Below are 21,486 nucleotides of genomic sequence, written 5' to 3'. Positions count from 1 at the left end.
TTACCGAGTCTCAAATGCAGCTGATTATCATTACGAATTACTTCCGGTGAAAAGTAATGAATTGCTCTACTCGTTACGTGACAAATTACTTTCACGTTATTTTGGAGCGCAGCTTAGGCGCCCGTTACCGGCTTGAGCAGCGTCGGCGTTTCCGTCGTCGTCGCCGTCGCCGTCGGCGTAACCGCGAGCCCCCCCCCCCCCCCCCCCCCCCCCCCCCGAGAAAATCGGGAGGACCTCGAAGCTCGAGTTCCTTCGGAAGAACCTCGGGAGGACCTCGGGTTCTTTAGGGGTGACCTCGGGAGGACCTCGTGTACCTTCGGGAGGACCTCGGGTTCCTTCGGTGACCTCAGGGAGGGGGGTCACGTGACCCTCCCCCCCCCTGAGGTCACGTGACCCCCCCTCAAGGGTACGTGACACGCCCCCCCTCTCCCCCCCAAGGAAGCCTGACCGGCTTCGAACCAGAGACCTCTCGTGCAGTAACCCGACGCAGTACCTGTCCGCCAAAATGAAATTAATTAATTAATTAATTCATTCATTCATTCATTAGGAGGGGGAGGAGGGAAGAGGAGGAGGAGACGAAGGGAGGAGGTTGAAGGATGAGGGCAGGAGGAGGAGGTGAAGGAGAAGGATGGGGAGGAGGAGGAGGGGAGGAGATTGAGGGATGAGGCGAGGAGGAGGAGGAGGGGTATACCCTCCCCTCAGTACCCTTCCCTCCTCCTCCTCAAGAGCTGCGCTCTAATTCGGCGTTACAGGGAGTTGCAGACGGCTTTCACTTTTGTGGAAGTGAAATTACAACTCCGTGTAACGCCGAATTAGAGCGCAGCTCTTGAGGAGGAGGAGGGGAAGGTATGGAGAGGAGGCTATGCCCCTGCTTCTTTACTTCTTGTACACTTATCAAGAAAACAACAGAAAATTTTTTGATGTTGTCAAACATCTGTTTTGCCACACTACTTGGCATTTCTCATACGCCCGACTTATGGTAGTCCTTGTAAAAATAAGATATTGTATTTAATTCAATGCATGTAGGTGCACTCTATTCATCTGTAAACTGACAAGGCAGCAAAACCTGCAATCGCACCCGTCATCCCGATAGCTTACGGCGACCGGAAATGATCCCTGGAATTTTTTAGACAGAGCTAGCTGTGAGCATGCTAAGTAGCAGCGTCCACCTCCGCCAGGAGATCAAGAAGACTACGCCTACTCGGCGCTGTCTTTTTGATTTTTGTTTTTCGCAAATGTGTATATGCCTTGCAGGTTTTTCTAGTAGCCCTAGTAACCGGTCATATAAGAAAATAAAAAAAACTTGTCTTCTTTTCGGTTTTTCTTCTTTTCGCGATGTTTTCTATTTTGTTAAACTTGCTATCGTTTGCTGCTGAATTGTCTCCACATATTGCTCCAGCTTCTGTGGTAAGTTTATATTTTTAAAAAAAAGGTAACGAGTAATTAAAGTGATTCGTTTACAATATTTGTTGCGAAATTACATTCCAAATTACTGTCGCAAAGAGTAACCTGGCAGTTAGAGAATTACTTAAAAAAGTAACGGATTACTTCCTAGGTGTGTCAGCGCAGCGGTGAAACAGGAAAATTCAAAACTAAACACTTTTAGAAAATAAACCGCTAATTAAACTGACAAGCACACAAATAAAACACGTCTACAAACACATATCGAAATTGCTATTAGTGCAACTGCAAATGGGTGGTTAGTTGGAACATAATAATAATAATAATATTAATAATAATAATAAGAAGAAGAAGAAGAAAAATGCTTTATTTTCCAGTGCCCACAAACAACCTTGCGGTCTACTGCGTGGTGCACAAACGTGGGTGAAGTATTATGTATATACGACAAAAATACAAATTATAAAAAAATATTTCACAACGAACACAAGCAAAAAAAACAACAACAACAACAACAAAAAAAAACTAGAACTAGGCCTGATTTGGCCTGCTTGAGGCAAATGCATCCATTCGCGTAATTGTTGCATAAAATCCTGATGTGCATAAAAAATATCAAAGTTATTCTGATGAGCATTATTAAAATCAAATAGAATCCTCAAAAGAGGTCAAACAGATAATATACAGGAAGGGTAAGGAGTTGATTTGTTCCTAATGATTCGGGGTGGAACATGGAAGTCAATAGACTGCAATAGGTCCGTCAAGTTTACCTCACCATGGACAACTTTATTCAAGAACATAAAATCTCGGTACTGTCTTCTTACAGTCAGTTTATGCCATAGAAACCTGGGAAGCAATGATTCGTAGTGGTAGAAACACCCCCTTTCAATATACCTATCATAGACAATTCTAATCATTCGCTTCCAAACATTTTCACTTGCGATAGCTTGCGAAATAGTCAGTGAATGCCAAACCACAGAGCCAAATTCTAAACTGTGATCTAACCAAATACCTATTTATACAAATGCAGTAAACATTAAGGTGCAGAAAACTTGCGACATAAACTTTAAATCATACCTATTACTCTTAGCGCTGCATTTACTGTTGTAACAACATGATTATTAAAAGAAAGTGCGCTGTCAAGACAGACGCCAACATCTCTGATAAATGATACAGGGGGAATTGGGACGCCACCAACAGTGTCCGCAAAGGAAATTCTCATGCGCTTTCTAGATAGCACAATAAATCTAGTTATTTGTGGGTTCAGTGACAAACTGATTTCCGTACACCATTTGAAAACAATCTACATCATCTTGATGATTGAAACAATCAGGTACTTACTGGACACTTATGAAAAGCTTAACGTCATCAGCGACAAGAAGTACTTTGGCATCCTTAACGCAAGAAACAGTGTAATTTATAAACAAAAGAAATAACATGGGTCCGGGAGTTGAGCCCTGCAGCACACCGGAACTCAATATAAACTCATTGGGGTAGCTACCGAAAACACGAACCGAATTGCGGCGATGACCCAGATAGTGTGAAAACCAGGCGCAGAGGTGCGGGCTGAAGCCATGCAGGGCAAGCCTGTGTAATAATAATGTGTGATTAACCCGGTCGAAGGCTTTTGACATGTCAAAGGAAATTGCGTCAACCTGACCACTTCTGGAAACTACTGGAGCGCAGTAATTCAAGAATTAGCATAAGTTTGATTCTCCGGACCTGCCCTTCAAAAAACCGTGCTGGAAGTCAGATAACTTTCTGTTCAAAGAGAAGTAAATCCTCTTATGCACTTCTTTTTTGAAAACCTTCACGAAGCCGCGTAACACCGAAACAAGACGGTAATTTTTAACTAAAGTAGAATCACTTGATTTAAAAACAGGAACAACTACCGAGTATTTCCAGAGCCTAGGAAAGTTAGCCTGAGTTAGAGACAAGTTAGAAATATGCTTCAACACGGGTACAAAAAGACAGGAGCAACCTTTAATAATAAAACTAGGTAGTCCATCAATACCGGTGGATAATTTAGGTTTAAGTTTACTTATGGCTTCTAAAATGTCGTCATCGTTAACCTTAAAAGGTAGGCAGAAGGTCCCCCCACTGGATACCAACGTCACTAAAAGCGCCACTTTGATGTGTTGGCGAATAACAAGAACTAAAAAAAAGTCAGCACAACGATTTGCAATTTCTCGTGGCACACATTGATACCCAGCATCATCACGGAGACAGATATTTGGTCGATTTTCCCGCAAGTGTTGTTTATTAAAGCGACAGAACTCCTTAGCATTTTTAGTCAGACTATGTTCAATGCCATTTAAGTGCAATCGGGTATCTTGTTCGCAAAGTGTTTTGACCAGACTACGATATATACTGAGCTTTCGAAACCATATCTGTAATCCAGATTTCTTAAACATGCGATGATAGTGCAGTTGGTTTCGGGATGCAATTTTTAAATTTTTTGAAAACCCACTCGGATAATGAGAGGAGCGTGCCGATTGTTTCGGAATAAATGCCTCAAGTGCGGCTTTGACAACTGAGGTCATTTGAATATTAGCCGAGTCAACTTCATTTCTGCAAGAATTCAAAAGTGTGTTATACTCACAAAAATCTAGAAACGTCAAAAATGAAAGCAGCCACGAAACCTTTTTGGAAGTCACGCTCGCCGTAAAAGAAACGGTACCTGCTGCCCAGTCAATCCCTGGCAAATTAAAGTCGCCATATATCTGGACGCGATACTTGGTAAAATCTACCGTTTTATGAAGTAACTCGAAGTGTCCAATGAACGCTGCGTCATCGTACAAAGGACGGAAATAGTAATTGCTAACTAAATAGTTGTAACCATCACTCGCTGGAATCTCATCCCAGACACACTACGGAAAAGATTCCACTCCGGTGGGATTGAACTACACACTCCACGGCAATAAGCACACCACCCCCAAATGCCATGCCCGTTTTATCGTAGTCTCTATCCTGACGATACCCAGAACAACCTGGGGGAAAATATCTATTATCGAAAATGCCGGCGCAGAGCCAAGTCTCCGTTAAACAAACGATAGATCAAAGCAGCTCGAAAAAATATTCGAAATAAACTCGGAAGACTTGGAACGCAAACCACGCGTATTCTGGTAGTACACTTCGAGTGTTTTATAATTTTTCAGCTTCTAAAGGGCCATCCATGAAGACTCGAGAGCTGTCCAGCCTGCCGAAAGGTTTGTGAAAAATACAGCCTTCTGGCCATAACTCCGGTTTATACAAGATGTCAAACACTGGCTGGTCACGCGAGAGGTGAAACCAGGCGTACGAATCAAATTTTGGCTTTAGTTTGGTAACAATCACCAATATGCTGGCTAAAAAGGGGTCACAAACTCTCAATGTCTGCCACAGACGTACGACTGTCCGGCCTGGATACAAAAAACGTCTTTGTGACCTGTTTGCGAGGGGCTACAAGTACCTTGTCGGACTTCGCCGTCCCACTTGACGCTGGAGTTCGGCGTTTCCGCTGCACCGGTGTGAAACCGTTGTCGTCAATTTTAGGACCAGCCTGGTGAGCTTCACGTATTTCCCCAGTCGCCCGTGTAGAGGCAGAAGGAGCATTGCAATCCGCTTAGGTGGTGGGCGACTCGTCGGCTGCATCCGTGATCTCAGTGGATAGGCTCACCGCTCCCGCCGTCAACGGCTGCTTTTCTGACGCGGACGTGGAGGGTTGCTTTCCCGGTACCGACGCAAATAGTTCCGCGGCTGCGGCGTACGTTCCTCGGGGTCTTGAAGCCAAAGGCAGACGTTCGAGGATTCTCTTGTTGAGCAAACTAATTTCCGAGCGCATAAAGTTGTTCTCAGCCTTGAGGCTGTTCACCCCCGCAGTCAAGACGTCAAACTTGGTAGCCATTGCATTCAGAACACGGACAAAGTCAGTTGAGGCCGGCGGCGTCGACTAAGATGCAGCATTTTCAGTAGATGTACGCAATCACGGAATATCGGCCGCGTCATGGCTGTCAATGTCGAGCCGATCATCCGACGAAGATCCTCGGTGTCTGGAGCATTCGTAGCGTTTACAAGCACGTCTTCCGTTTTGCATTAGCAAACTGTACTAGTCTTCACCAACGGCGAAGCATTTGCAATGGTAACGCCTATTGCAAGTTCCCGAACAAAGCAGAAATTGTTGCTTGCCATAAAGACGCTCGGCGCACGTACCGCACACGTCTGTTGGCATCGTTATCAGGATCTCGAATGAATGTGTAATGATTTGTTTGTGTCACGATACTGTTAGGCAGGTCATTCTAGTCTGTTATTGTTAATGACAAGGTGGAGCTAAGATACGAGATCGATGAAGCGAAAATTGGACGGACTTTAAGACGTTATCAATGCGAGGAAATATGCGAGTTGGTGGCAATAACAATTAACTCCTGATGGCATGGTTATGATAGTAAATCTTGTCAAAAAAAACAAGTAGGCGTGATAATGTTCTTCTAAACAAGAGCAGATCAAGCTTAGATTTTATTCGTAACGAAGTAATGTTTGTGTCTCGTGAGTAATCCGAAATTATGAATCTGATTGCGTGATTTTGAAGTACCTCTATGTTTGTTATCAATGAATGTTGCCACGAAACCAGATGGATGACTCGTATTCAAGTTGGGATTTTACGAGTGTTGTGTAGGCTAGCTATTTTACTGATGACGGTGCTGGTTTTAGATTCCGTCGAAGATAGCCAAGAAAGCGGTTAGCATAATTTCCCTTTAGGTCACAGCGCACTCAAAGGCCTGAAGGCACGTAGTCAAGCACACGAATACATAAATAAAACGTCAAGGTGTCTTTTCTACAGCGAAGCTGTTATGTGCTAGGATCTGGAGAAAAATGCGTCCAGGATGTTAACAAAAAACTCCCGTTTAAATGGCACTCCCTCGTTTCGATTGGTCATGGCAAGTATAAATAAAAAGAGGGGGCACCCCGCGTGAGTCAGCCTTCCTAGGAATTATTAGATAGTGAAGTCCTGATCCCTTGTTATCATCTACGGTCCCCGTCTTATCTCAACAAAGAGTGCGCTGTGACGAGGCTGGGGGCAGAACGCGCCGTTAGCAAAAACGAATCTAAAGTCAAAATACAAATAATGGCGGTTTACCATAGTGACCACAAAGCACTGATCACTTTAGTCACGGAGAGCTAAATAACGACAAATAAACAACAAAGTCGCGTTCCTGTCTTCATTGCAATCATATGTAAATCGTATAGATGCCGTAAAGGTGTCATAAATTTGTCGTAACGTTAACAGCTTCGCTGGTCCTCCATCTTCACGTGAAGCGGGTGGGCTCTACAATTTTTGCGTTTGGATGGATTAGATAGCGATAGCATACAAAGAGCTTCCGAAGCTCTTTGTTTCGTTCTATCAGATTTTAGCGTCGGCTGAGCTCGCATGTATGCTGGAACGAAGTATGTGTGGTAGAATTTCCCTTTTTGAGACATTGAATTCAGCCGTAGAACTTAGTACTCATGCTATATTGTGTAGAACTAAACTGGTGGAAATGGCTTTTTATTGTGTTCCCGATTCGGGTCATTAGTTCCCTATTTGGGCATAGACTAAACGCTCGGCGACGCGTAGTTTAGTTTTTTGTGTAAAAAATATACTACACTTTCTTCGTTTTTTTTTTTTTTTTTTTTCGAGGGCACCCAGTATTCGTATATTCGGCAAAAAGCGTTGACTGTTCGGGTAATGAATTACTTCGTCAGAGTGTGGTACGCGCTCTGACACCAGCGAACTGAAATACTGAAGTGTCAGGAATGCGACGAATCATTGTGTCTTCCATGATATATGCGTATTTGGAGGTTAACCTGCCTCCGGTAGGAACGGACACCGGTATGAAAGCCAGAGCAATGATGACGGAGACCGTGGACTTGCCTTCGTGTTTGCCACTTGCCGTGTGCACGCGCGTATCTGTGCTCACGCGTGTATAAGCTTGGGCATCCATCTAGTACATAAAGGAGCGGACGTGGTTGTGCGTTTTTTCGTGCCTCTCGGCTTTTGTGCTCGTCTCTGTTGACTCGGTGCGGGCTGACACAAACGCTTGCCTGACGGCACGTTCAGTTGTGTGTTTTGGACTTTGGTTTCTTTGTTGTGTTTGGCGAACTGCTGTGTACTTATCACGACTGTGGATGCTTATGTGGGATCATGGGTGTGTGTGTAGCCTCGTTTGTATTATTTGCGCTCAGCTGGGCGTATTTCTATAGTAACTGACGGAATAAAGACGGCAGAGCGTGTCTTTGAACTGAATATAATATTGAACTTAATTAAATGGAAGTTTTTTTTTTAATTTTCACGGATCAAGCCCCGTGGGAAGAGAGAGACATAAAGCAGCAAGTATACAAAGGTGTAGAAAACAGCAGCAGATACACATAAAGTGAAAAGAGAAATTTGGCACATTCATACGAACTAGGTACGCATTCGTCTCTAAAACAACAATAAAACTGTTAAAACATATTTAAAAAATGTTGCCTAACATTTTTTTTTTTAATATTTACAAAACACGGGACAGAAAGGATTATTTGAACCATCGTTGAAAGAATGGAAAGTCATGTTCGAGATATGTTTTATAATTAATATTAAATATTCTAAAACAAAATATTTCAGAATAAAAACAATGCAGCACAGACGCATAGGTATATGTTCAGTGTAAATTTTTTAACGGCATGGTCATCCAAAATGTTTAGCAGTGATATATTCAGCAAACTTTAATATAAAATAAGACATCGTCCGAGTCTTTGGCGTTTTTGCGACGTTAGTATAGTCAAGCAGTAGTAAACATAAAGCAGCTGAACAGTAATATTCAGAAAGCCTTCTGATTACTGGCTTAAAGAACGAGATGTCAAAAGTGTGTGTACGTAGCGCCCCATATAAAGCCTGAGTTTATATAAATAGTTAAATATTTGAAATCTTTTGTTTTGAAAGAGAGGCGGAACAGGTGACATTCGGTACCCAAGAACAGCGGAAGGAGACAGCCCTAAAAAGAAAGTAGCGCCATAAATTTTGTAGTGCGTTAGATAGACCTGTACATGAACGAGCTTAATTATGAGAGATTGCCCCGGTGAGGATTGAGATAATATGAGGTCCTATATCCAAACAAACGACACTATAACACTGCAGTACCACCGTCCTGAACCAACAGACGTTTCATAAAAACATAAAGCAGCTCAGACCTTTTCATCTTTTGATCCTCATTCACTTGGCTGAACAAACCATGCAGTTCACTCGAGTCATTTGATTCGCTGTACACTAAGATCTGGTCACAAATACAATCACCAATCATGCATTTATTTATTTATTTGTTTATTCATAGGACCTTACAGGCTCATGCAGAGGATTAGGTAAGGGGGACAACAGGATACAAACATTGTGTTATATAGACAAAAGTGCACAAGACAGGAAATCAGAACAATTAAAAACAAATACTACTGATTCATACGGTACAAAGGAATGAATTAAAGAATATAATGTTCACAGTACGTATACAGCACAATAAATACATGCAGTTTCATTTCAAACGTAGGCAGAAAAAAATATGAATAAAATAAACGGAAACGTATCAAACGTATTTATAGCAGATTGAATTTATCTTGCGTAAACAGGACCAAACATGTAAAACATAACAGACCTGGTGCCAGTGTACCAAGTCTTAAAGACGGAACGTCGACGTCTCTGTCGCCGAGTCTGCGTTTACCGCTGAAGCCTAACGTCACACGTGATTGCGTCAACTGATCATACAAGGTTGCCTGACTTCCCCATGCATGACGACGTGACTTTCGGGTTTCCTTGACTGTAACGGTCGCTGGCCTCCTCAGCCGTCTTCTTCCCTTCCGAAAGAGCGAGAAACGCTCTTGGTTTTTTCATGTACCCGGTATGAGCTCGCTCCGGAGCCAATAAATATTCTCAGAGAATGCGTCGCTGCGTTCGAGGTAAAAATCGGCGTGTGATTCTTTTGTTTTAGCGTTCGTAAAATGTAAACCTTCACCGCAAAGATTAAAGCCTCATTTGTTTTTATTTCTATTGTCTTGCGCCATTCGCGGCAGTGCTAATATCGGCGAATTTAGAGAAGCTTTATCATCTATTGCAAAAACTTGCCATTTTTTTCCTAACGTGTTTTTGCAAAACAACAAAAGTTGTCGTATTTTTGACGACGAGCGCCGCACGCTAAATAAATATTTTAATGGCTCTCGTTATGTGACCGCGACTGTTGTCAGAATTGGTTTTACATTGAGCAGAAAACATTTTACCCAACTTGTGGATCACCCAATTTTTGTCTGTTTGTTATCCCCATTCGACCTCACAATGTCAAATGGGATGTTCCTGAATATATATTTTGCTAATGTGTCTTGGTAGAAGAGCAGTAAGGAGCCTAGACCCCCATAGTCCAAACACAGCGCGGAAGCATGATAAGGCATATTGAGATACCTTTATGGGAGGTGTCGGAGTATCAGCTTACGCTTCGCTAAGGGACATACACTCCTTTCCTATCTCGGAAGCTTTCAGGATTCGTAACTCTCCTTCAACTTGCTTTAACTGAGCGGCATTCTAAACTTGCAACATGAAACTGGCATTTAGAAAATATCAACAGACCCTTCTCAAAAGTTACTCCCCCGCCTCCCAAACATTACGCCGGTTGCGCAAAACTTTAGAAAATCCAGTATTACTACGTCGTCGAGTTCTAGAATGCTTTGAGGGTGTGTTTACCCGTTCACATTCCGACCAGGGTCATTACACAAAAAAGAGACAAAAAGAACATTTCAGTTAATTTTTTGAAGTTGCACACTAAAAACAGCAGGTCAAAATAAATTGGGTGAGGCGCAGACACACGGGAAACAGGCACTTGTCCACCAGTTACTTTAGTTTCCACCAATACGTGCGGGGCGACATTATTTATAGCTTTTACAGTGTCTGAGATTATATAGAATATTTTGCATTATGCTAATATCCCCTTCAATCAAGCTCAATTATCTTGTACCGATATATGGCATGCGTAAGCGGCAGGACGCCGACTGGAGCTTCTGGTTTCTAGCAAATTCGGCTCTAAACTCCTCCTGTGTCAGTTGTTTCCCAGCTGAGACACGACACTTGAGTGCTTTGGGCACTTCAAGTCAAGTCAACTCAATATGTGATTTTAAGTTTTAAACGAGTTGTTAATTATTAAAATATGTATTCATTCAGGGGCCCCAACCCTACCTAAAACCCGATATAACGTTTCTCTATCTGAATTTTGGAACTAGAAATATATCTCAATTCTATTTAAATTTCAGGTTTGCGGAAATCTTTCCTTTGTCGGCAATTGCAATTTTAGGTTTGCAAAACCATTTCCAGTTAGATTTTCAGTTCCATAATCCTGATAGTGAAACGTTATGCTGTGTTTTTTGGTAGAAAAAGTTTTCAACGAAAACTGTTGAAGCGAACCCTTGGTAATAATGGGTTAATTAGCGATCAAAAATTTGTCCAGTATTTTGCATCGATCAAAAAGAAATTTCGTTTAAGGGCAAAAACAAAGTATCGCAAAGCAGGAAAGCAAATGGGCTGCATACATATAAAAACAAAATGATATAAAACCAACCCAACAGCAATATAAAAGAACGATATACAATACCAATGCAGAATCAGAAACAAAAAAGGTCTCAATATAAAAAAATTAATTAATAAAGAATAAAGGAGAGACACAAGGAAAGCCAATGAAAAGACGGTATGTGTAGAATGGCGGATAGACACAAAACATGTTGATGAATCACACAGACTGTAGAATGCGGACATAATTCCTGTAACAGAGTCCGCTAAGCTCCTTAATATATTTTCCGCATCGGTATTGTGAGCAAATTACTTCGGCTCCCAGCTAAAATACTTTGTATGGCATGTTAATGCATAGAAGTTTCACTCATTCAACATAAAACTTCAACGTCTGATTATGATCACAAGAGAAACACACCCCATGTTTTCTCTTGTTTACTCGTGTGTAATTTATTTAAATTTATTTCATTCGATGTTTCAGCTTGTTTTCTTATACTTTGTTTTGCAGTCACATTTTCCTTATTTGATATGTCTGGTATTTCATATCCCCCCCCCCCCCCCCCCTATACTTCATCAAATGCAGTATTTAAGGTTCGGTCGTTTAAAATGATTTACAAGACATTAAACCGCCGTTTCGTAGCGGCGTAATGTCTTCTAAAATTATATAGAAGGTTGCATTGAGCGGGAACACGGGGTGCGTAGGTAAAGTGGTGCCAATTTGCCCGCTAAATTTATTAGGAAAACTAAATTTCCGTATTGGTCACTTGACGTCGTTTATTCTACTACATTCAAAACGGAAGTTGAATTGATGTGCCACGTTTCATCAGGTAATGTGTCGTCCTTTTCCCCGCTAAAGTTAACGGTTAAACTGAACGTGTTTAGTTTACGTGACATTATTTCCCAGTCCAATTTATCGGGGAAACTAAGCTGGTGTATGAGTCATATGACATAAGGTCACGCTAATAAATTCTGAATGTATTCTATGGCATCAATCAACGCGCGTTAGACCGGATCCAATATTGCCGACTAGCATTTCAGCTGAGTTGGGTGACTATCCTATATAAAAAGTAACTTGACACACAAGGAGGCTTCAAAGCAATTGCACCCGAGAGAGAGCTGGAGCGAGCCAGATTACCTTCGTTTGTTTGGCACCCCTAATTTGATTTGATTTGCAATCCCGTCATTTGGGAAGGTTGAAAAAGGGGGGCCAATTACGTTAAGAGTCAACAACCATTATTGCAACAGGTAGAAGTATTGTCTAAAATAAATTGGAGAAGAAAATTATCGCACTCGTTCATCATTTCCCGTTAAAAACCACAGACATCAAGGAATACTTTCACGTAACATTGAACGGAAACAGGAATGTAATTTATATACGTATATATTAAGAAAATAAAGCCCCTGAAACTGAATTCTGAGGTACGCCTGGTCTCATGAAACCAAAAGATGAATTGGAGAAGTTAGCTGTGACAAACTAAGTACGCCTTGTAAACAAATATATGAATAAAGCGTTGCATTTAACTGTAGGTTGAAATCTAAGGTGCGGATATTGAGGACAACTGTACAAGTCAGTAATTGATGCGCTCACATTGTTGAACCAAACTGCAACAGAAATACTGAAAGTACCTGGGAACAAGACATGATAGCTAGTCTCTACATAGAAAAAAATGTAATATGTGCACGATTTCCAAAATAATAATATTCCAACCTTCAAATTGACTGACATCCAGTGTGTTTAAATTTCATAAGTTTCGCTACTTCTTAATATTCTTTACTCTTTATTCATCCTGCAGCACCATCAGGCATTATCGGAGGGAGCAAATAAACTTGAAGAACAATTGCGGACCTTGCGGCACACAGGACCTTGCTGTTCAGGGCATTCCATCCCTTAACAATTTTAAGAAAGTGCGCAATTCAAAGTGCGATGTTCTCTTATATTATAGATATGTTCTCTTTTGGAGATATAATTTGGAGGCAATAAATAAGGTGAGCTAATAATGCCAGTTATACTGCGATATGCATCGTATAAAAACCTCAAGCACAAATTGTTTCGTCTTAATACCCAATGTACACCATCTCAATTCTTTAACCATGTCTGTTACATTTGCAAAACTGTTATACCGCACTAGGAAGAAACAAGAAACACGACTTTGAACTCCCTTAGTGGAACAGTCTGGTTTTGCTGAGAAAGATCTTAGACGGTGCAGGCGTATTAAAAAATTGGACGTACATCCGAGAGATAGGCGAGCTCTTTGATATCTTTAGTTGATTTCTTTAAATTTCGGTTTAAAAATCAAAGTGCTGAGCGGGCCCTCATAACAACATTGCCAATATTTGCATTCCAAGCGCAGTCAGCTGATAGAGTGACGCCTAGATATTTCACCGTTTGCTTTATTGGTACAGTTTCTTAATTCAGTTGATAACACACTTCAACTTTTGTTTTCGTTTTACGGATAAAACTGTTATGGACAAATTTTGTTTCCGTTTAACTCCATCTTCCAAACTCTACACCATTGTTCTGTTCGGGTCACCCTGCAGCCATGTTTAACTCTTTTGATCTGTTATGCACATGTAAACAACACAATCATCCGCGAACGAGCGTATCCTTAAATTTACACCATCATTAATGTAATTAACAAATATTAAAAAAAAAAATAACAAAGGTCCCAAAACAGAGCATTGCTGTACACTGAATGTTACCTCAACAGAATTTTAGGTTTTACCATTTAAAACAACACACTGATAACATAATGATAGCTACGCTTTTATTCACTTTAGAATAGCCGTGTCAAAGTTTGAGTGCGCTAATTTGTGCAATAATACTGCGTTTGATACTGCACTGAACGCTTTTTTTTATAATATAAGAAAACATAATCAATATGTACACCTTTTTCAACACCCGGGACGAAATCATTATATAGCTCAGTCAGTTGTGTAGCGCATGACAGCCCTTTCCGTAACACATGTTGTGATTCAAAGAAAAAAATGATAATTAAGATGCTTTAAAATGTGACAATGCAAGACATGTTCGAGTAATTAACAACATATAGAGGCTAGCGAAATCGGTCCGTAATTAGTAACTTATTTTTTGGCCTCTTTCTTGTGCACCGGCATCACGTGTGCCTCTCTCCAGTCGTCTGAAAATGTTCAACGATTTGTTATATATTATTTTAAAAAAGCAAAGGACAATCGCGTCTGCAGAACATTTTAAAATTCTAAGATCCCATCTCGGCCTACTGCCTTAGATTCATCTATGCGCTGAGAAACTGAGGGAAATTAGGAGACGAGAGCGCTTGGAGAGGTCAGAACGCCGAGCTCTGGTTAGGTTAAGGCTCTGTTAGACTCCGATGTTGAGCGTTTCAAACATGGCGCAGCGCAGCGCACACGGATGCTGATTTGTCGCAGATATCGAGCTTCTACTCGGCGGCCGATAAAAGGCGCCCGTTTAGCGCTACGCTGCGTTCGCTGCGCTCAACGTCGGAGTATAACAGAGCCTTTGCAGCAAGTTTAACTGCTGTAGGAGGTGTGTCGTGGTGTGTGACACTGAACGTGCCCTGAAATTTATCATAGGCTGTGCTCTCAGAAGGCAAGAAATCTGATTGAAAAGATTCATTGATGTATCAGCTGTTTGCCAGTCATCGGTAATTATTTCGTTATTGACCATCACATCTCCTATTCCGCAGGGATCATTACCTCAGCGCATCACGCATTTCCTCAGCGCATCACTTATTTCCATAATTGATTGTTATTCACCTTCATCTCGTGCTCCAGTCGTTGCAGATAGCTTTCTTTGGCTTCCCTTACCTTTATCTTTTACAATGACGAGAGTTCTTTTAGGTTATTTAGATTTCGCTCCGGTATTGTCTTCGTGCGTAAACACGCTTGCGCTTAGCTGAACATCTGTTTTACTAAGTGCGAGGGTAAAAAAGTGTACATGCACAGCAAGTTCATGTCCACCCATTTGTCATTGCGGTTCATAAAATGCAGATTCATACATAAACAAGTATGAACCATCTAGCTCACCAAAAGCCCGTAATACATTCATCTCGGAAACTTTCTGGAGTTAAACGAGGTTGCAAGACATGAAAGTACTGTGAACCCCACTATATATCATCTTGGACACTATCTTAAGTTAAAGAGGCAGAACTCATAAACGGTCTGTCCACATTAAGGATGTAACTGTGAATTCATGCACGATGCCTTCACTGATGTGGTTACGTTTACATCCCCAACAATAAGCACATGCCTCATTCCAAGCTGGACGTACAGATTTAAATAAATTATAAAAGTAACAAAAAAAAAAACGACCTGACAAAAGAAGAAAAACAGTGTATTTAAACGGTTCGCCTTCAATGCAAGAGGCATCGTGAATAAAGAACATAGTTATTTGTTTTGCTGACGATGCCTTCCATTGGGAAAGCGAAACGTTCAATTGAAACTGTTTCTTTTGTGGTGACAAGTGGTTTTTTGCATTACTTGTATTATGTCGTATTTCGGCTTCTGCAGTAATTTTGCATTTTGAATAAAAACAAGATTAGTCAATTACTGTCACACTCAGATGTACTGTACACCCTTCAAGTTGTTTTGCTCGTAGAAAATAGATGCAGAGAGCGGCCCTGACCCTCCACCATCCTACTCTTCCTTCAAATGTTTAAGAAATCGGAAGTTAGCATGAGAGTTCATTGTGTTTGTCGTTCTCACAATACTGTTAGGTTCCTGCAACTCTCCTTTTGACGTCCTTCTCCTTTGCTTAACAGTTTCATCTCAAACTCGATCAACGTTAATCTGTAACACCATTCGCTCCGCCGCGACAAATTTCCTCGGCCAAATACAATATAACGAAACACAGATGCGAAGACAACGAGCAGAGACAATGGCACTGGCGGTCGTTCTCGATTGTGAACCGAGGCGGTACGCCATCCCACACCATCTAGCGGGGCCTTTTCCTTCCTCGCCGTGGCGGTGGGACACCGCGCTATCGCTTTTGTTTGCGACCTGAATAGCGAAAACAAACGCCGCGTTGCATTTAAACCGCGGGAACAAATTCGTACGAGGAAAAATAAAACGTGCGAGTTACCGTTCACAAGAAAGAGTTCTTCAGTGTGTCTCTAAACCGACTGGGCGTTTGAAGGGAGGGCTCCGATCATGAGGCGCACGGCAAAATGTGCTCGGTCACGGTCGACGTTCTATTGCGGCTTGCCGGTTTTTCCTTTCATTGAAGGTCATCGGCTTTTTGAATAACGCGTTCGCGATGATGGCAAATGGTGTGCTACGCTTTCTTTTTTTGGTTATTTTTAATATTTTTAAGGGGTATTCACAGGCGATATTGAGACCGACGTAGGAGAATCTAAAAGTGTCGTCCGCCGATCACCGTCTCAACAGTTTGATCCTTACGGCTCGTGGTTAAAGACTTCCTCGTTTCGTCTTCTTCTCCGTCTGCTTCTTCCCGAGTCATGGAATGGGAGCAAAGGTCGTGCATTTCGTCGCTTTCCAAAGTCGATCGCGCGTCTGCTCTTTGTGTTACTGTACGAGCCGGCCGCTCTCAAAGTGTACATTTTCCTGCGTGAATTCCGAAAGCCGGCTCTTTTGTCGCTTTGCCGTTGAGGAACTTTATTAATAATTAATGGCGTCTTCCGTACTTGCTGACCATCGATTTTTATTTTATTTGATTTGACGTTTTACTAGGCCTTATACACTGGGACGATTTATGAATGCTAATCAACGTCAGTTAGACAAATCAAAGCCGGTTTGCATTGCTTCATGTATATCAGTTTGCTGAAAATTAATGTTATAATAATAATGTCTATCTCCACCATAAGATGATGGTGGCGGTCGGGGAAAAAAAGCTGTGACGTACAGCTTCACGGGTTCTTGACCGCCCACAGAAGCAGCAACAGATTGAGGAAATAGTACAGTAATCAAAAGAGAAGCACAAATGTACAAAAAATGACCACTATAACAACATTATGAAAACAAACTTTATATTATTATATTGTTGACATATTGGGAATGACGGCTAAGCGGGAACACTAGTAAAGAGAGTAACTGCACTTAGCATCAATGAAAAAAGGGTGACCTTACTTCACTTACCGATAACTTATCCCAATCAATACAGATTCAATAATTTAGGAACAGCGTATTTCATCGTTTGTGTGCCGTAGTTTGTTCTCTGTGTGACAACCTCCCAACATTCAGCTCCGCGGGTAGGGTGACTGTGAACGTGTTTCAAGATTGGTGCAAGATTTATAAAAAAAAGTTCGTATTCCTAACATGCTCTACTTCTAGGCTAGTGGTAAGCCGTAATCGTATAATGTGTGGGCATTTATGACATGAAATATCTTGTATAAGTGGGCTGCATGAAAGTTGAACGGGACATTTCCTATAGCTCCAAGTGTTTTCTTTTGCAACACATTAATATTTTTAAATTTTTACATTATTTTACTGTATTTATTTTTTATTACTGTTATTACTGTTGTTACATTTACTGCTATATTGTTACTGTTATTACTAGTATTACATTTGGTTACTGTATTACTTTTCATATTAAATGATTCTCTTCTTTCAAATAAGTCGTAGATATTATTTTTCGGTACTAAGATTGCATTTTGTTTAGAACTGTTGTGTTTATATTTTTGCATGTATGACACTGTATCACCCCACTCCTGCCTTGGCCCTATATTGGCCTGGCAGTATTGATAAATAAAATAATAATAAGTAAATAACATGCAACTTTTCTAGAATAGTAAGAGTTTTTGTACCACGAACAAAGTGATAGTAATTTAAGTGGGAGTCGAATAGAGTATTATATAAGAATAATTTTACTTTTTCCTGGCAAAATATAACGACGACGATTTAACATGCCCACGGCCCGGGATAGTTTTGGAAAAAAGTAGTTTATATGATTTCCCCACGACATATTGTCAGAGAAGGTAACACCTAGGAGCTTAAAGTAATTTACCATTTCAGTTTTGCTTGAATTTAGATTTAAGTATTTTGTTACGTTTGGAATTTTCTTTTTAGGGCGAAAGAGCACGGCTTTTGGTTTCTTCACATGTATTTGTAACACGTTGTTCCGACTCCATATTTTTCATTTAGACAGAGTCAGGTGCGCCATATCAATTAAGGTATCAGCATTATCTGCAGTAAAGAGTGTACTTGTGTCGTCAGCGTAGTTGAAAATTTTTGCATTTGTAATAATGTCGGTGCTATTATTAACGTACATACTAAAATGATAAGGACCAAAGATACTACACTCTTAGAAACAGGGAGTGTATAGGGGCCAGCGTGTAAGATACGCAGGTGGGGAAAGGGCCCATAGAAGCCTACTGCAGCGCCGTGACCGGATTGTGTACTCGTCTGCTTGCGGGTACCCCCGATTTGCGACAGATGGCGCTGTCGCGAGAGGAAAAAAATCGGAATCGGATTTGCATGGAACTTTATGGGAAAGTGCGCAAAATAAACCGAGAGCACGACAGTCCTCTATGGAAAATCCACGAGAAACCATCTCCGTCAGTTTAGCCGGCCGCCACCGGTCGCCCACCTGGAGTGAGAGTTCGCGGCGCTCCACATAGATGGCGCCACAGAAAAAGAGAAAACCTAGGGGTACACAATCCGGTCGCTCATTTGGCTCTTGTTTACCCCTCCTGTCTATCTGGCACCCTGATAGGGGCACACCCCTTGTCCCGTATGTGACTCCCCAAAACTACATTTGGACGTTCAGTCCGCTGACATCCAGGTAGCGATACCAACTTTTACGAGCGGCTTGATAGCTGTTGAATGTAACGTATTAAATAGCTATGTGCGCATCAAAGACTAGGAACAAAAAACACTGAGGTTTTACAGCACGGACAAAAAAAACGTTGATCGTAATACTGTAGCCTTTAATACGTACATAAGCTATCTTAATAAGTTGTATCGGTCGACGATCAAGCCGCTCTTGAAAGTTGGTACCGTCGTTTCGACTTTTGTGGACTGAGCGGGGTGTACCCCTATTTCTTAGAGTGTAGTACGTCAACAAAAGAAGATGTTTTACGGTCGAGGAGTTTTCATTAATACTTATGTATTGCATCTGATCCCCCGATACGTCCGTATTAGCTGTAGCGCGCGCCCTCGAATTCCATAATTATCTAACTTGGAAAGGAGAATTTGATGACTGTGATAGTCGAAAGCCTTAGTAATCTCTTTGAATATTCCAAGAACCATCATTTCGCAATCAAAACTTCGCAAACTGATTTGCTTTTGAACATGTAGGGCAGATTTAGTAGATTTGTGCTTTCTAAAACCGTACTGCGACGCTCTTATCGAGTCATGCTTATTAGAAAGGTTGGTTGTTCGGGTATGAAGGGCTTTTTCGAGTACATTCGAAAACACTGGCAATATTGAGATGGGTCTGTAGTTTCGCATTTCATTTACGCCTCCCTTTTATGCAATACTGAGAATTTAGTAATCTGCATTCCCTTAGGAAATACTCCTGTGGCTAGACAAATATTAAATATGTGAGTTATCATAAGTGCTAACAAGTGAATCCATGCTTTTCGTAACTTATCTGGACGCCATCCACGTCACAACTTTCACTATTTTTAAGCTGAAAAAATACAATCATTACTTTTGGTTTCCCTGCAGGGTCTAAAACTGTCGTGTCACTGTTTTTTTTATCGCTAAAAACCACAGCATTATTTGTTGCCAGACGTACTCACAATACTTACAAAATGTTCGCTGAAATCATCTGCCAATGAGCAACCAGTGAGTTCAGTGCAGTTATGCATCATTTTTTTCAATAGAACTGGATGGGCCATCCTGATGATAAGATGATAGAGAGTTTATCTGTTTCCACGTGGTCTCCACGACCCTGGGCGGCTCTGAACATATCAAAATGATGACGCTGTCTCGCACGCATTTTCTTAAGTTGTTGCGATAGGTTTTGAATATTGATAGATCTTTCTGGTCTCTTGACGTTGCGAATTTATCATATAAGACTTTTTTGTGTTAATTTTACAGATATATAGTTATTCAAGGTTTCCTTCTGCGTTTATTTGTTTTATAGATGTGAAATGAAAGTATGTCTTATACAAACTAAGAAATACTAAGAAATTGAAGTTTTTGCCTAAGCACCCTCTAAAGAATAAATCGTGACACAAAATTGTTTTATATATTTGTATCTAACAAATTTTTTGTTCGCATGGCTATGAAAAAAATGAAATAATAGAACAGTATCAGACGGTGCCAAAATAAAATAAAATTTTTAATTTTGTTTTATTGTCGAATGACAGTCGATTTGAGTGATTAAAGCAGCATGCGACGTGAAGTGTAGAGTGGCTACCATTTTTTTAAGAAGTATAAGGCCATGCTCGCAGACGTAGCTGTAAAATAAATAATGATATATACATTAATCACTGTAATCAGTCGGAATTTGTGTAACTGAGTACCGCTTACGCTTAATAAATGTAACGGCAATAGTGACTTTCCTGCATTGTTAGTTTCTCTGTGTCTACGAGCTGTTTCCACGTTACTTAAGAACACAATTTGGCGCAGATAGACCCATTTGGAAAGTTACGTGCCGATTATTAGAAGGTCGGAACCACTGCACAATGGCGGAACAACTGACATCGTAGAACGTGCAAGTCATTCCTTAAGATAGCGAGCGTCGGAGCGCGGCCAATGCTAGGAGCCGACGAGCCAATCAAACAGAGTCGAAATTGCAACGTCACTGCGTTCGCCACCTTTTTCTGTAGATGTGTTGTTTAACTCTAATCCAATCAAACGCATAAAGTCTGCTGTGACGTTGTGAATTTAGTGTGCCATTGTGCAAGGGTTCCACAGCTGGCAAAAGGGGGCAGTCTTTCGAAAGGTGCCTATAGAAGCTGCTTTAAATGTTAAACTATATACCGTGTACCAGTACACACCAGAGGTAGTATTTTAGGTCGCCCTCACTCACCCTCACCCTACAGCCACTCTCACCCAACACCACCTAGAGCAGAGGCCGCAGCGCTCTGAGTCGTGACGTCGCAGATTCACGACGAGTGGGCCGACCTGAGAGGAAGGCTTCTCCGCAACGCATGCTCTTTTTTTTTTTAGCTTTTTTTTAATTTAGGATTTTCCCGGGGCAGTTGCGCAATCACAATTTTTGCCTACTTTGCGCACGGCGGCTTGCACAAGTCTCGCGGCTGGAGTACGCGAACTGCTCTAACCGTCTCTTTTGTCGTTGTGTTTGGTGTGGCGGTTGTGCATGGCGGTTAGCGCGTGGTGGTTGTCAAGTTACGGGCAGCTTTCGGGCTAGCCATGCCTCATAAATGCTGTGTACCTGGGTGCCATGGGAACTATGAAACATCGTCGAAGAAAGTGTCTGTGTTTCATTACCCGGAGGATGATGAACTGCGAAAAGTATGGGTGCGGGCGATTCCTCGAGAAAACCTGGTTCTGTCGATGCATACCAGGGTGAGAACTCTGATATCTTTCGAGATTTTTTTTTTTTAATTCTTGAATTTATTTTGTTTAAATTTACGCTGACATGGCAGCGAAGGCGACAACCACAAGCTAGCTCCCGCTTTTAATTTTAGAGA

This window comes from Ixodes scapularis, unplaced genomic scaffold (assembly GCF_016920785.2).
Source record: "Ixodes scapularis isolate PalLabHiFi unplaced genomic scaffold, ASM1692078v2 PGA_scaffold1__304_contigs__length_218370807, whole genome shotgun sequence".
Taxonomy (NCBI): Eukaryota; Metazoa; Arthropoda; class Arachnida; order Ixodida; family Ixodidae; genus Ixodes; species Ixodes scapularis.
The sequence above is the reverse complement of the archived record's forward strand: the minus strand, read 5'-3'. Positions refer to the sequence as shown.